The sequence below is a fragment of the Tursiops truncatus genome, chromosome 16 (assembly GCF_011762595.2).
Source record: "Tursiops truncatus isolate mTurTru1 chromosome 16, mTurTru1.mat.Y, whole genome shotgun sequence".
Lineage (NCBI taxonomy): Eukaryota > Metazoa > Chordata > Mammalia > Artiodactyla > Delphinidae > Tursiops > Tursiops truncatus.
This window is the reverse complement of record NC_047049.1, coordinates 34,061,892-34,075,614: the sequence shown is the minus strand read 5'-3', so window position 1 is coordinate 34,075,614 and position 13,723 is coordinate 34,061,892. Positions and strand designations below refer to the sequence as shown.

General features: G+C 39.0%; 1 protein-coding gene across 9 annotated transcripts in view; it reads right to left on the bottom strand.

Moving 5' to 3' along the window:
* CPEB3 (cytoplasmic polyadenylation element binding protein 3) overlaps positions 1–13,723 on the bottom strand; it is a 177,899-nt gene that overhangs the window by 67,450 nt on the left and 96,726 nt on the right. The window lies entirely within an intron of this gene.

Below are 13,723 nucleotides of genomic sequence, written 5' to 3'. Positions count from 1 at the left end.
GGGAGTATAGATGTAGATGTGGTTATGACATCTTTATTAATCTAAGCTGTATTTTATATCACTCAAAAAAACGATGTCTATTGTTAACTCTACAGCCAAATAAAGTCTGTAGAGTAAAGGCCCGACCCACTCCACATGACATAAGAAAGATGCCAGCAGTTAAAGTCTGTCAATAAATGTAACATAATAATGCCATCTGGCATCACAAAATAAAATCTAAGTTTAAAAAATATATATAGGTCTTCCCTGGTGGCAGAAGAGGTTAAGAATCCGCCTGCCATTGCAGGGGATATGGGTTTGGGCCCTGGTCTGGGAAGATCCCACATGCCGCGGAGCAACTAAGCCCGTGCGCCACAACTACTGAAGCCCGCACATCTAGAGCCTGAGCTCCGCAACAAGAGAAGCCACCGCAGTGAGAAGCCCACGCACCACAATGAGGAGTAGTCCCAGCTCGCCGCCAACTAGAGAAAGCCTGCATGTAGCAACGAAGACCCAACACAGCCAAAAATAAATAAAAATAAATTTATTAAAAATAAAAATATATATATATTTGTTTTTCCTGTTTGAGTCAGTGAGTTCCTAGTAAAGGTTTCCACTAGGATCCACTCTAAAATTGAACTATCTTGAGCTCTCTAACTTCTGAAAAAAAGAAAAATTCCCCTCTAAAATAAATCATACACTCTTCAAAAACAGGACACTGTCTTCCCTATTTAGTCTCTCCTCTCTATATTTCCCTGAGACCTAGGTTCTGCATCACTACAGCCAACTCTCTAAAACAGAATATAAATAGCCCTAGAAAAATACTGAACATTAATTCTTCTGTAAAAAAGTTACTAATATAACTCTGTTTATTTTATGAACAACCCAGGTGGTATAAGAAAGGCACTGTTTTGATGTTGAGAGTTAATAAGTAAAAGGACCAAAGAATTTTTTGTTCAGCTCTTCCCAGCTTAGCTACAAAGAAACAGAACAAAATTTGTCACCTCGTGTTACCTAGCATTTTTAGCCTGGCAAGGACAAACAATAGACAGTAAATTCTCATCCCCTGATGTCTGTTTTGTTCATTGGGGGTAAAAGAACTAGATCTGCAGCAACTATAGGCAAAACGAGCTTCCCCAAAACATCCAGAGATGTTCTCCCACGGCTGTCGGATTTGCTTTTCACATAGTCCACGCTCAGTGAATTATGTGCCTAGGCCTACTCACACACCCAAATCAGCATTTCCCACATTATGTTCCTATCCCTGCCTCTTACCCTCAACACTAGTAACATGAGATGCTCAGAAAACAAAAGCTGGTGGGGGGGGGGGGGAGGGATTGGGAGAACTAAATAATATTGGAAAATACTGCACACCTTATGCCCTTCCCAGAGATTCACAAGCCATATTAGAATACAAAGACTGGAAAAAAAAAAAAAAGAATACAAAGACTGGGAAAAGTTCTGCAGTAAAATCACTTAATCTAACATTACTTGGATTTAAGATAAAGGAAACTTTAACATACATGTATAACTCAGTGGAAAACACTTGAAGAAATGTTTATCCACATTCCAGGAACAGGATAGATAGTTATTTGGATGTCGCTGCCAAAGAAATCAAGTCTGGTGAGAGATAGGCAAGCACATAATTATAAAATAGAGAAATACTAAGAGAAGACTTTACCAAGTGACACAATGGCACAATTTACTGCTCTACAGAAAAAGAGTGAGGGGTGGGGAGGGCTTTATAGTGATTTCACAGGAGGACAATTTTAAGCAGAATCTTGTGGGAGTGGGAGTTTCTAAGGTGAAGAATAAGAATCCACAGAGAAAGAACTTTCAAAACAGCTCTTATCTTTCCCTCCAAACCTGTGCCTCTATCATCCCCTGCAATCTCAATAAAAATGACTATTATCCACACTCAATTCAATCTCGAAATCTAGGAGTCATCCCTGACATCCCTTTCCTTCATATTCCACATCTAATCCATCTCTCACTAAATCCTACCAACTCAAGCTACAAAATAATTCTTCAATCCATTTAGTTCTCTCCACCTTCAGTCCTAACACCCTGGTCCAGACTGCCATCATCTCTCCCCTGAACAGCCTAATGAGTCTATACAACAACCTATTTAGTCTACTGATTTCTACCTTGTACCCCACAATGTTTTCTCTATAAAACAGCCAAAGTCACCATTTTCAAATATTAATCTGAACATGTAACTACACTCTTCACCCCATTCTTAAAACCCCTCACCCCTTATTTGGATAAAGTACAAAAACACTGTAAACTGTAAGGCCTCTGCCTACCTCTCCTTCATCATAGTTGCTGCCTCTCCCTCTGGTTCACTAACCTCCAATCACCCAGACCTCTTTAGAAATTTCTGATTATTCCTCCCTGCTTCAGGCCCTAAGGACAAGGTGTTCCCCCTACCCAAAACAAACACCCTCCTCTCAACTCCCCAGTTTTCTAGTTAATTCCTATTAATTCTTCAGGTCTAAGCTGAAAAGTCATTGAAACTCAGGTAGAACTTTCCTGACCTTCTAGATTAGATTAGATGCCCATTTCTATCCACTCACAGCACTTTTCCTAACATTTTTTCCTCAATTACCATTATGCTATCATACGGGTTTTCATTTGGTATCTCGTTTCCCAACCCCGTGAAACTGTAAGCTCTATTAGGACAAGGATCAATTTAAGCTTGTTCACCACTGTATCTTCATGTCCTAATAAGGGCACATAAAATAGGTATTCAGTAAGTGTTAAAAGCGAGGCAGTAGACAAGAAAGGAAAACAGTATGTGCAAATAAATGCTGGCACACAACATACAGGTGTGAGGACGGCAAGAGATGGGATCCTGTTCCTAGGAAATTGAGACCTTTTCTCCTCCTTCTGTTTGTTCAAGCATTCGTTTTACAGTATATATTACAAAAGCAACAGGAAATTTCCACATTTTCCAAATTTGCTATTTCATTCTAATACTAGCTTTTTTTGAAAAACCACACTCACTCCCTGAAGACTCTGATACTCCCATCTAATCCATCTTCCATCCTGTCAGAATGACTTCTCTAAGATGCCCCGGACCATGTTACTCCCTCCACCCCAAATCCTACAATAGCTACATCACCTCCACTAGCAATCTGCACCCAGGGAGAGGGAGGATGGGGTCAAATTCTGAACAAATTTGTGACTGTCCAGTTGAGAGACGAGGAAGTCTTGAACCAGATCAGTGAGGAGAAGCAGCGGATGTTCAAGACATTCTGGAACAAAGAGAACTTTCTTTCTGCATGGCCAACATAACCACAGCTTCCCCGGAGTATTTTGGCAAAGAAAATAAAAGCAAATGTTAATTGCAAAAATTTGGGCTGTTTTAAAAATTGGTTATGGGTACTTAAGAAACTTTCCAAGGTTTTAAAACCAAACTTCTGTCTTATTATTAGTATATAGAGTACTGCAGACTTTAGTAATAAATTTGCCCCTGGAAATGAAACTGCTAAGAATTCACACATACGTGATGTTTCTCTAACTGTAGGTTAAAGAACTAAGAATACAGGTCTCAGAACTCAATCCTCAGATCTACTTAAATTGAATCATGGAGGTCAAACTTGAAAATCTGCACTTTTAACAAATCTCCTCAGTGATTCCTATGCTCAAACTTAAGAACCACTGAAATGCAGATTATCTGTCTGTAGCAGACAGCCACTAAAAGAGACATTGTGTGAAGTGTATGGAGCCTTGGGAAACATCCAAGTTCAATCAAGTTAAGAAAAGTATACGATGGGACTTCCCTGGCAGTCCAGTGGTTAAGACTTCGCCTTCCAATGCAGGGGGTGAGGGTTCGATCCCTGGTCGGGGAGCTAAGAGCCCACATGCCTTGGGGTCAAAAAACCAAAACATAAAACAGAAGCAATATTGTAACAAATTCAATAAAGACTTAAGAAAAATAAAAAAGTATATGCTCAGGAATGGAATACAAAATCTAGAATCTAGTCAACCTTACTGTAATATGACTACCTCAAGCACTGATGGAACAAAAAGTTAGTATGCAGGAAGCATTTAAAAGACAGAAGGGTAGACTAAGAACTTGCAGCATTTACCCAGCTCATATCAACAGGAGATAGGAGGACTTGGACAATACTGTCGGGATTACTCGTATGTGGGACAGAATGGCTCATTTGATCTTTCCAAAGCCTGAAAACTATCTATTTCCCTATGCTCTAATTATAAGCTCCTGAAGGGCTGTTCTATGAATTTAGTGCCTTATTATGAAGAGGTGACTCTTGAACTAGCAGAAAAATAATCAGCCACTGAAATTATATTTCTGTTACATCCATCTCCATGATAAGATGAAACACTGGTATTCCAATCTGTCCAGTAGATTAAAGAGGTTGGTATTCGTGCATTCATTTGGTTGGCATAAATTATCCTCCCATGACAAACAGTCCCTGGGAAGACTGGTATAATTTTAGTTCCTGGACATGCATTACTAGAAACTGAAACTTAAGAGGATGTACCCAAACTGTATCCCATGAGAGGCCCTGCTTTACTAAAGTAGTATGTCTCTGACATCTTTTCTTTAATAAAAGCATTCCCCAAGAAGCAGCCGCATAGCACAGGGAGATCAGCTTGGTATGTAGCTGATTCACTTTGTTATAAAGCAGAAACTAACACACCATTATACTCCAATAAAGATGTTAAAAAAAAAAAAAAGGCATTCCTCAAGACCAAAATGTTTTAAGTAAGTCACGTTACTTACCAAAAATTATATTCTATGTACCTAGCATATAAATCTGCTTTAGAATCTCATGAAACTTTCACAGAAAATATTCATATTCAATATTTCAACAGAAACAGGAGAAATACTTCTCAACTGCTGCACTTCGGCCATTTGGCTTTCTCTTCCACCAATGGTCTGGTTTTCTGATATCTATTTTCAATTAATAAGCAGAATGTAGTTTTTGGTCCAGTAAATGGACAAAAAATCTCTGGATGTAGAGATGACTTAAGGCTAAAGGAGCCTTGGACTTCCCTGGTGGCACAGTGGTTAAGAATCCACCTGCCAATGCAGGGGACACGGGTTCAACCCCTGGTCCAGGAAGATCCCATATGCCGTGGAGCAACTAAGCCCGTGCGCCACAACTACTGAGCCTGTGCTCTAGAGCCCACGAGCCACAACTACTGAAGCCCGTGCTCCTCAACAAGAGAAGCCACTGCAATGAGAAGCCCGCACACCACAACAAAGAGTCGCCCCCGCTTGCCAAAACTAGAGAAAGCCTGCGCACAGCAACAAAGACCCAACACAGCCAAAAATTAAAAATATAAATAAATAAATAAATAAATAAATTTATTTAAAAAAAAAAGCTAAAGGAGACTTGGAAGACAAGGGCCAAATAAGAAACCTGCAAAGCCTAGTTAAGCATGGAAGGTTTGTCCAAGATAACTCTTCCCCAGGAGGTTCCGTTTCCTGCAGCTTATGTGGGGAAAACAAAAGCCCACTAGCCATGCTGTGCTGCTAAAACTGCTTGGACCTCACCTCTGAGCTGCCACGTCTCTGCTGTCAATCCAGCAGCTCCAGGGCACTCCTGGCCCAATACTTCCACTCCAAGCCTGACCCTTTCCATCTTAGTTTTACAAGGAGCTCAGAAATAAGTCACTCTGGGGATTTCTTTTTAAAAATGGATTATGAAGCATGTCTCCCTTAAGAAAAAAAAACTGGCTATAAGTCAAGATAGTCAGATTCCAGCCTAGGTTGTTTTACTCTGTGACCTTGGACATTTCACTTATCTGAGTCTCAGTTACATAATGAGAGATTTGAACTAGATGAAAGGTTTCAAATCTCTGGGGGCAACAGCATTCCTTTTTTTTTTTTTTTAAATTATTTATTTAGGCTGCACCAGGTCTTAGTTGCGGCAGGATCTTCGTCGTGGCTTGTGGGAGCTTTAGTTGCGGGATCTTGGCATGCGGGATCGTTTTTAGTTGTGACACACGGACATCTTAGTTGCAGCATGAGGGCTTCTTAGTTGCGGCATGCATGTGGCATCTAGTTCCCCGACCAGAGATCAAACCCGGGCCCCGTGCATTGGGAGCGTGGAGTCTTACCCACTGGACCACCAAGGAAGTCCCAGCATTCCTTTTATTACACAAAACTCTTACATAAAACCCCATTTGTTCACTTCTTTCCAATTCCACTGCCATCATCCTATCCTAAAGCACCATCATCTCTTGCCTAGACTACTACCATCATTCCAATGTAGACAACCCACTTCTCTCACTCTACAACAGCCAGAGTACTCTTAAAAACATAAAACTGATCACTTGACCATGCTTTAAAACATTCATAGATTTCCTCTTGTACTTGGACCAAGTTCAAAATTCTTACCAGGAGCTAAAGCCCAGCAAGATCAGATTTCCTTCCTTCCTCCAACCTCATCTTAATGCACCCTCCCTTCTCTCCCACCAAGCTCAGCCATTGGGGCTCTATATACTTCCTCAAACAAAGCCCTTTCTTGCCTCAGGTGCCTCTCCCCTCCCCCACCACTCCTTTTTAATACAGCTTTATTAAGAAATAATTTACTTATTATACAATTCATCCTTCTAACCCATTAGCAGTCACTCCCCATTTTCCTTGAACCCTCTCAGCCCTAGGCAACCACTAGTCTACTTTCTGTCTCAATAGATTTGCCTATTCTGGACATTTCATAAAAGTGAAATCATCCAACATGTGATCTTTTCTAATTGCCTTCTTTCACTTAGCATAATGTTTTCAAGGTTTATCAATGTTGTAGCATTTATCAGTACTATGCTTCAAGCCTCTTAAAATAGCTGTATTATGACGTCTGGAATTTCCTTTAAAATATTCTAAGGGAAAAAAGGAGGGGGAACATATGAAACACGATTGGCAAAAATGTTGATAATCATTGAAGCTAAGTGATGGGTACACAGTTCATTAAACAATTCTATTTTTGTGCATGTTTGGAAATTTCCAAAATAAAACATATATTTAAAGATAAATAAATCTTTCTATCCTTTCCATCCTTTGGGTTTGAGCTTAAATAACCATCCTACCTTAAAGGGACCCTCCCATTTTTCCTGCCTAGTACTTATCACAACTTTTGAGTATAAAAATGTTTGTTAATACTGATGTATTACCTCTCTCTCCCCCACTACAGTGAACACTCAGTAGAGAGACAGCTAGGGTCTAGCACCTCATCCAACCCATAATGGGCAAGCAAACATTTAATGAATGAAATTAGGGTGGACAGCCCAGAACCCCTCCTTCATTATTAGTTTAGGCTCCTTGCAGAGCAACTTCTTGCAAAAGTGAAAAATTTTCCTATTACTATAAGCAGCAATACTTCAGACAATATAGCTATGAACACTCAGATATTTCCTCAGCTGTTCATGTTTCACTCTGGGACCATCCATTCCTTTAGACAAGAAAGCTCACATAACCACAGTTTGAATTAGCAGGATGGCATGTTTGTACCATGGTTCTCACTGATACAGCTGATCTCTCCTGCCTTGGGCAGGCTTTTGGCAGAAAGACCTAACTCCAACTTGATACACAAGTTTGTTTTATTGGATTCTTAGAACCTTTTTTATTGACTAAATCATCCATTAATTTCAATAGTTTTTATGGATTAAATATACACAGAAGTACATTTTACAATAGTAACACCAATCCACAGTAAATCCAACAGTAAAGTGACTCCAATCATTCTTTCCATTTGCTCATTCACATTACTTAAAAAGATCTTGCATATTTTCCTGGCTGCTCTTTAACTAAGAAATTCTGTTAAACATCTAAAGCACTGGCATAGCCAACATCTCTGTTTATGGACAAAAGTCTCCCAGAGACCATAAAAACTCATGTGAAATGAAAACACAACATTTATTTTAATCAAGTGTGCTGTTTAATGTGTAGGCAAAGATCATGTATGACACTAGTTATCAGGCTAGTTTCTAACAGGGGCTGCAGCTGCATAGGAAAACAAAGCAATCTACAGATTCAATGCAATCCCTATCAAACTACCAATGGCATTCTTCACAGAACTAGAACAAAAAATTTCACAATTTGTATGGAAACACAAAAGACCCCAAATAGCCAAAGCAGTCTTGAGAAAGAAAAATGGAGCTGGAGGAATCAGGCTCCCAGACTTCAGACTATACTACAAAGCTACAGTAATCAAGACAGTATGGTACTGGCACAAAGACAGAAATATAGATCAATGGATCAGGATAGAAAGCCCAGAGATAAACCCACGCAAATATGGTCACCTTATCTTTGATAAAGGAGGCAAGAATATACAATGGAGAAAAGACAACCTCTTCAATAAGTGGTTGGGAAAACTGGACAGCTATATGTAAAAGAATGAAATTAGAACACTCCCTAACACCATACACAAAAATAAACTCAAAATGGATTAAAAACCTAAATGTAAGGCCAGACACTATAAAACTCTTAGAGGAAAGCATAGGCAGAACACTCTATGACATAAATCACAGCAAGATCCTTTTTGACTCACCTCCTAGAGAAATGGAAATACAGACAAAAATAAACAAATGGGACCTAATGAAACTTCAAAGCTTTTGCACAGCAAAGGAAACCATAAACAAGACGAAAAGACAACCATCAGTATGGGAGAAAATATTTGCAAACGAAGCAACTGACAAAGGATTAATCTCCAAAATTTACAAGCAGCACATGCAGCTCAATAACAAAAAAACAAAAAACCCAATCCAAAAATGGGCAGAAGACCTAAACAGACATTTCTCCAAAGAAGATATACAGATTGCCAACAAACACATGAAAGTATACTCAACATCACTAATCATTAGAGAAATGCAACTCAAAACTACAATGAGGTATCATCTCACACCGGTCAGAATGGCCATCATCAAAAAATCTATAAACAATAAATGCTGGAGAGGGTGTGGAGAAAAGGGAACCCTCTTGCACTGTTGGTGGGAATGTAAATTGATACAGCCACTATGGAGAACAGTATGGAGGTTCCTTAAAAAACTAAAAATAGAACTACCATATGACCCAGCAATCCCACTCCTGGACATATATATACCTGGAGAAAACCATAATTCAAAAAGAGTCATGTACCACAATGTTCACTGCAGCACTACTTACAGTACCCAGGACATGGAAGCAACCTAAGTGTCCAATGATAGAGGAATGGATAAAGAAGATGTGGCATATATATACAATGGACTATTACTCAGCCATAAAAAGAAATGAAATTGAGTTATTTATAGTGAGGTAGATGGACTTAGAGTCTGTTATACAGAGTGAAGTAAGTCAGAAATAGAAAAACAAATACTGTATGCTAACACATATATATGGAATCTAAAAAAAAGAAAAAATGGTTCTGAAGAACCTAGGGGCAGGACAGGAAGAAAGATGCAAATGTAGAGAATGGACTTGAGGACACAGGGAGGGGGAAGGGTAAGCTGTGACAAAGTGAGACAGTGGCATGGACATATATACACTACCAAATGTAAAATAGATAGCTAGTGGGAAGCAGCCACATAGCACAGGGAGATCAGCTCTGTGCTTTGTGACCACCTAGAGGGGTGGGATAGGGAGGGTGGGAGGTGGACGCAAGAGGGAGGGGATATGGGGATATATGTATACGTATAGCTGATTCACTCTGTTACATAGCAGAAACTAACACAACATTGTAAAGCAATTATACTCCAATAAAGATGTTAAAAAAAAAAACTTGTGAAAGAACACTCTGCAAAGAAGAGGTTAAGATTCTTTGCTGTCATTTTGATTCCACAAGGGAAATCAACTTTTGTCTACTGAAACCCATCTCTAAAATAAAAGTGGGTATCAATGGGAAATATAATTGAATATTTTAAAACTTTATGTACAATCAAGATTCATTTTCAAATCCTATTCTTTCACATCTAATTCTCCTTCTTCCCAACTGCTACTGCTTCAATTGTACTACTGGAAGCGCTTGATTTGCCAAAGAGTCTACCCTCCAACACTTGATTCCCCATCCAAGCTGTCAACTGATGCCCAAGTTCTCTCCTGTTTTCATTACTTGTATCATGAAACTCTCTTTCTAAAGCCTGACATTATCCATGTCAAAAACCATTCATCAGGGCAGCACAGACCATCTCACTGCCAACTTCTCCTCTCCAGCTGGCCCCCACTACATCCACTCACAGACATATTCTCCAAGCATCTGGTCATGCCAATCTCACCTCAAAGCTTTCTTTTTTTTTTTTTTTTTTTTGCTGTACGCGGGCCTCCCACTGTTGTGGCCTCTCCCGTTGTGGAGCACAGGTTCGGACGCGCAGGCTCAGCGGCCATGGCTCACGGGCCCAGCCGCTCCGCAGCACGTGGGATCCTCCCGGACCGGGGCACGAACCCGTGTCCCCTGCATCGGCAGGCGGACTCTCAACCATTGCGCCACCAGGGAAGCCCCAAAGCTTTCTTTTAAGTTGAATCAGATACCTGGCGTGCTTTGCTTCCTACTCCTCTTCCATCATCCAAATAGTTCCTAAAATTCTACCTATTCCAGGAAGCTTTTCCAGGAGAGGTGAAAGATTTCACTGCCTAATTTTTGCTGACAGATCTCAAAACTGTCACAGATAGTTCTCTTTGTCCTCTCTTCCTAAAATGTTTACCAACATGTATGTAAAGCACAGAATATGAGTTACAGTTAACACACATCAGCAGGTTCACTTTTTATGCTTTTGGAGAAAAGTCTAAATTTTGTTTGGAGGAGAGAAATCAAGCATTAATATAATCCCTGATCACACAAATAAATGGCATGAGGAAATCTGCCAGATCATCAAATTTATACTATGTAATGCTGGCCCAGATGAGTATATTTCAAGCAATGAGAGTGGATATGAGGTACACCTGCTCCATCCCATATGACTTTGTCACTACATTTTAGAAAGATGACTCTTGTTTTTCAACTTTACACACACACACACACACACACACACTCTCTCTCTCTCTCTCTCTCTCTCTCTCTCTCTTTTGCCGTTATCTTCTTCATCTACAACTATCAAATTGCAGACTTATGAAGAGCAGTGACCAGGTCATTCTAGGCAGTGTTTAGCACTTGATGCAAAGATGATCATGGCTTCTGAAAACGATTAAGTCAAACCTTACAAATAAAGATGGGGAAGGCAACGCAGAAAGAGGAAGAGTAAATATTTTTTCAGGAGTTTAGAAACTACAGGTGATCTTATATTCTTGATGTCCAGTATTTAGTATACTATGATTTTTAAATATAAAATAATTTTGAAAAAATATAATGCCAAACTCTGGTCTGCATAGATATGGGATTTTACTTCCAAACAATCCTCATCAAAAAGCATTTAATACGTGCTAACTATATGTAGGTCACAGTGTTAGGCACAAGAGACAACTGTCCTCAAAGAACCTATCTCCAGTTGAAGAATCAGGGCATACAGAAAAGACAGAAAGAACGTAAGGCAACAGAAGCAGAGGAAAACACTGCCTGTAAGGCCACTGGGCAAGGCTTCCTGGAAGGGGTTAGGCTCGAGTTAGGCTTGAATGCCTGAACTAAAGATAGGTTTTAGTTAAGTAAATGAGAGGAAAGGTGGACAGTATTTGCAATAGCTAGAGAGTTGGAAAGCACAGGGACTGGTCAGAGGAAGGTGAGGGGGGAAAAATGGAGATGATGAGGCTGGTGAAACAGGGAGAAGCCAGATGATAGGGATCCTGAATGGAGAACAAGGGTGAGAAGGACAAAGTGGTGTTTCAGAGACATGAAACAATAGAATGGAAAGGGAGGGTTAAGCCCTGAGAAACTAGAAGGAAAATACTGACAAGATCTGGTGATTGATCAGTGCCTAAGAAGAGTATAGTCCCTGTTGTCTACCCGCCAGATATGTCCTTCTCTATTCCTTCCCGAGAGCCATCAATTTCCTAGCAATAATAAAAAAATACATGTTACAAAATGATTTCTAGTAATATTATTTTCTACACTTGAAATTGTAAAATTATATGATTAACAAATGTTAAATGGTCTTTATTTCCATGGTTAAAAAGTAATCAACTATACAAATGTTTTTCTTCACCACCACATGAGAACAAAACTGACGATATGATTCCATCATGATAGAAGGTTTCATTGGTAACTCAAACACATATTAGGTTCTGCCAATATTCACCTATTCAACAAACATTTACTGTGGAATAAATACTATGAATTTAATATTATTATCTTCAGGACTCAATTACAGAGTCAGAGACAGCCTGATGAATGATAAACATCCCCAATAAGTAGCCAAAAGACAAAGGTTCTGGACTTGGCTCTGACTTTGAGATCTCACAGTTGGGGAAATTACTTCATCTCTCCCAACTTCTGCAAATGAGCACCAAAGCAACTGACATCTATGGAATGCTTTCAGTTTTCATGGATAAGTTTTCCTCTCCCATATTTTATACCATAACTCACTGACTAACATTCTTGAAGTTGGAAAAGACTGGTTTTATTACTTCATAATTTACAGATGAGGACACCAGATGTTAGTGATAAAGCAGTGATTCCAACCTAAGTCTTTGACCCTAAACCCCATACTCTTTCCACTACATTAGACTTACCCTACCTACTTCATAAAATTATTTGAACAAATTACAGATATGGAAATGCTTTAGAAAGGTTACAGCAATACACAAATGAAAGCAATATTATTTTGTTTGGCTGTGGCCAGGAGAGAATGCAAGTTTTATGGGGCTTAGAGCCTATACAAGTTGAGGCTCTCTCTTTAAGAAAAAGAATACAATGATATGGTAAAAATCTTGGAGGGGACCCATGAAAGTGAGGATACCTGAAACTTAACTTTCATTTACCTTCAAGGTAGATCTGCCTCTGGATGTAACACAAAAAAAATTCACCAGCCAACCTACTAAGATAAAGAATTGCCCTCTAAAACCTAACTTCTGTCTTCTAAGTAGTGTGAAAAGAACAGAACAGAACAGTGGGCACAGAACAACAACAACAAAATACGTATGCTTGGCCTTTATTCCCTCAAGATCATTCACAATAAACCATATATCAAAAACTTCCAGTTATAAATAGTCTTTGCTATGTCTTTATTAGGATTAAAAGAACAAATTACCTACTAACGGAAAATAATTATAATGAAAGTGACAGAATTATTTCACTAAAATAATTAAGCTAGAACATCATACCACACAATAATTATTGTTTTACACACACACGGGTATAAACACGCACACACTCATATTTACTCACAATTTGGCAAGCAAAAGATCTCATTAAAAAAAAATTTACCTCGTCTTCGCCCATAGCTCCTGGCTGCATGTAAACACAGAAGAAAACCATGGGTATTTGTATCAAAATGGTGAATTTAGAAATAAAAAAATATTCACACAAACCTTTTCTAAGTATTCTCAGAATCAATCTGGAGAGACTGTTCAACTTGACTACAGACATATTATATTAAAAAAAACCTTTATGAAGCACAAGTTAAATCACAATCTTAAAGAGAAATTCAACTGGATGTGGCAGCCACTGGAAAAGATACAATGGGTGCTTAAGTTTCACAAGTCTTATAAGGATTTACATTGTGGCCCATTATCTATATCAGATATAGATAGAGTTCTTTAAAATTTTTTTCTGATTTATAAATCTTCATTTGAACTATATGTTACCACCAGACATCACTTTAAAGATAAAACCATTCATTCTAAATAAAATCTGCAGCGTGTGGTGGTCAT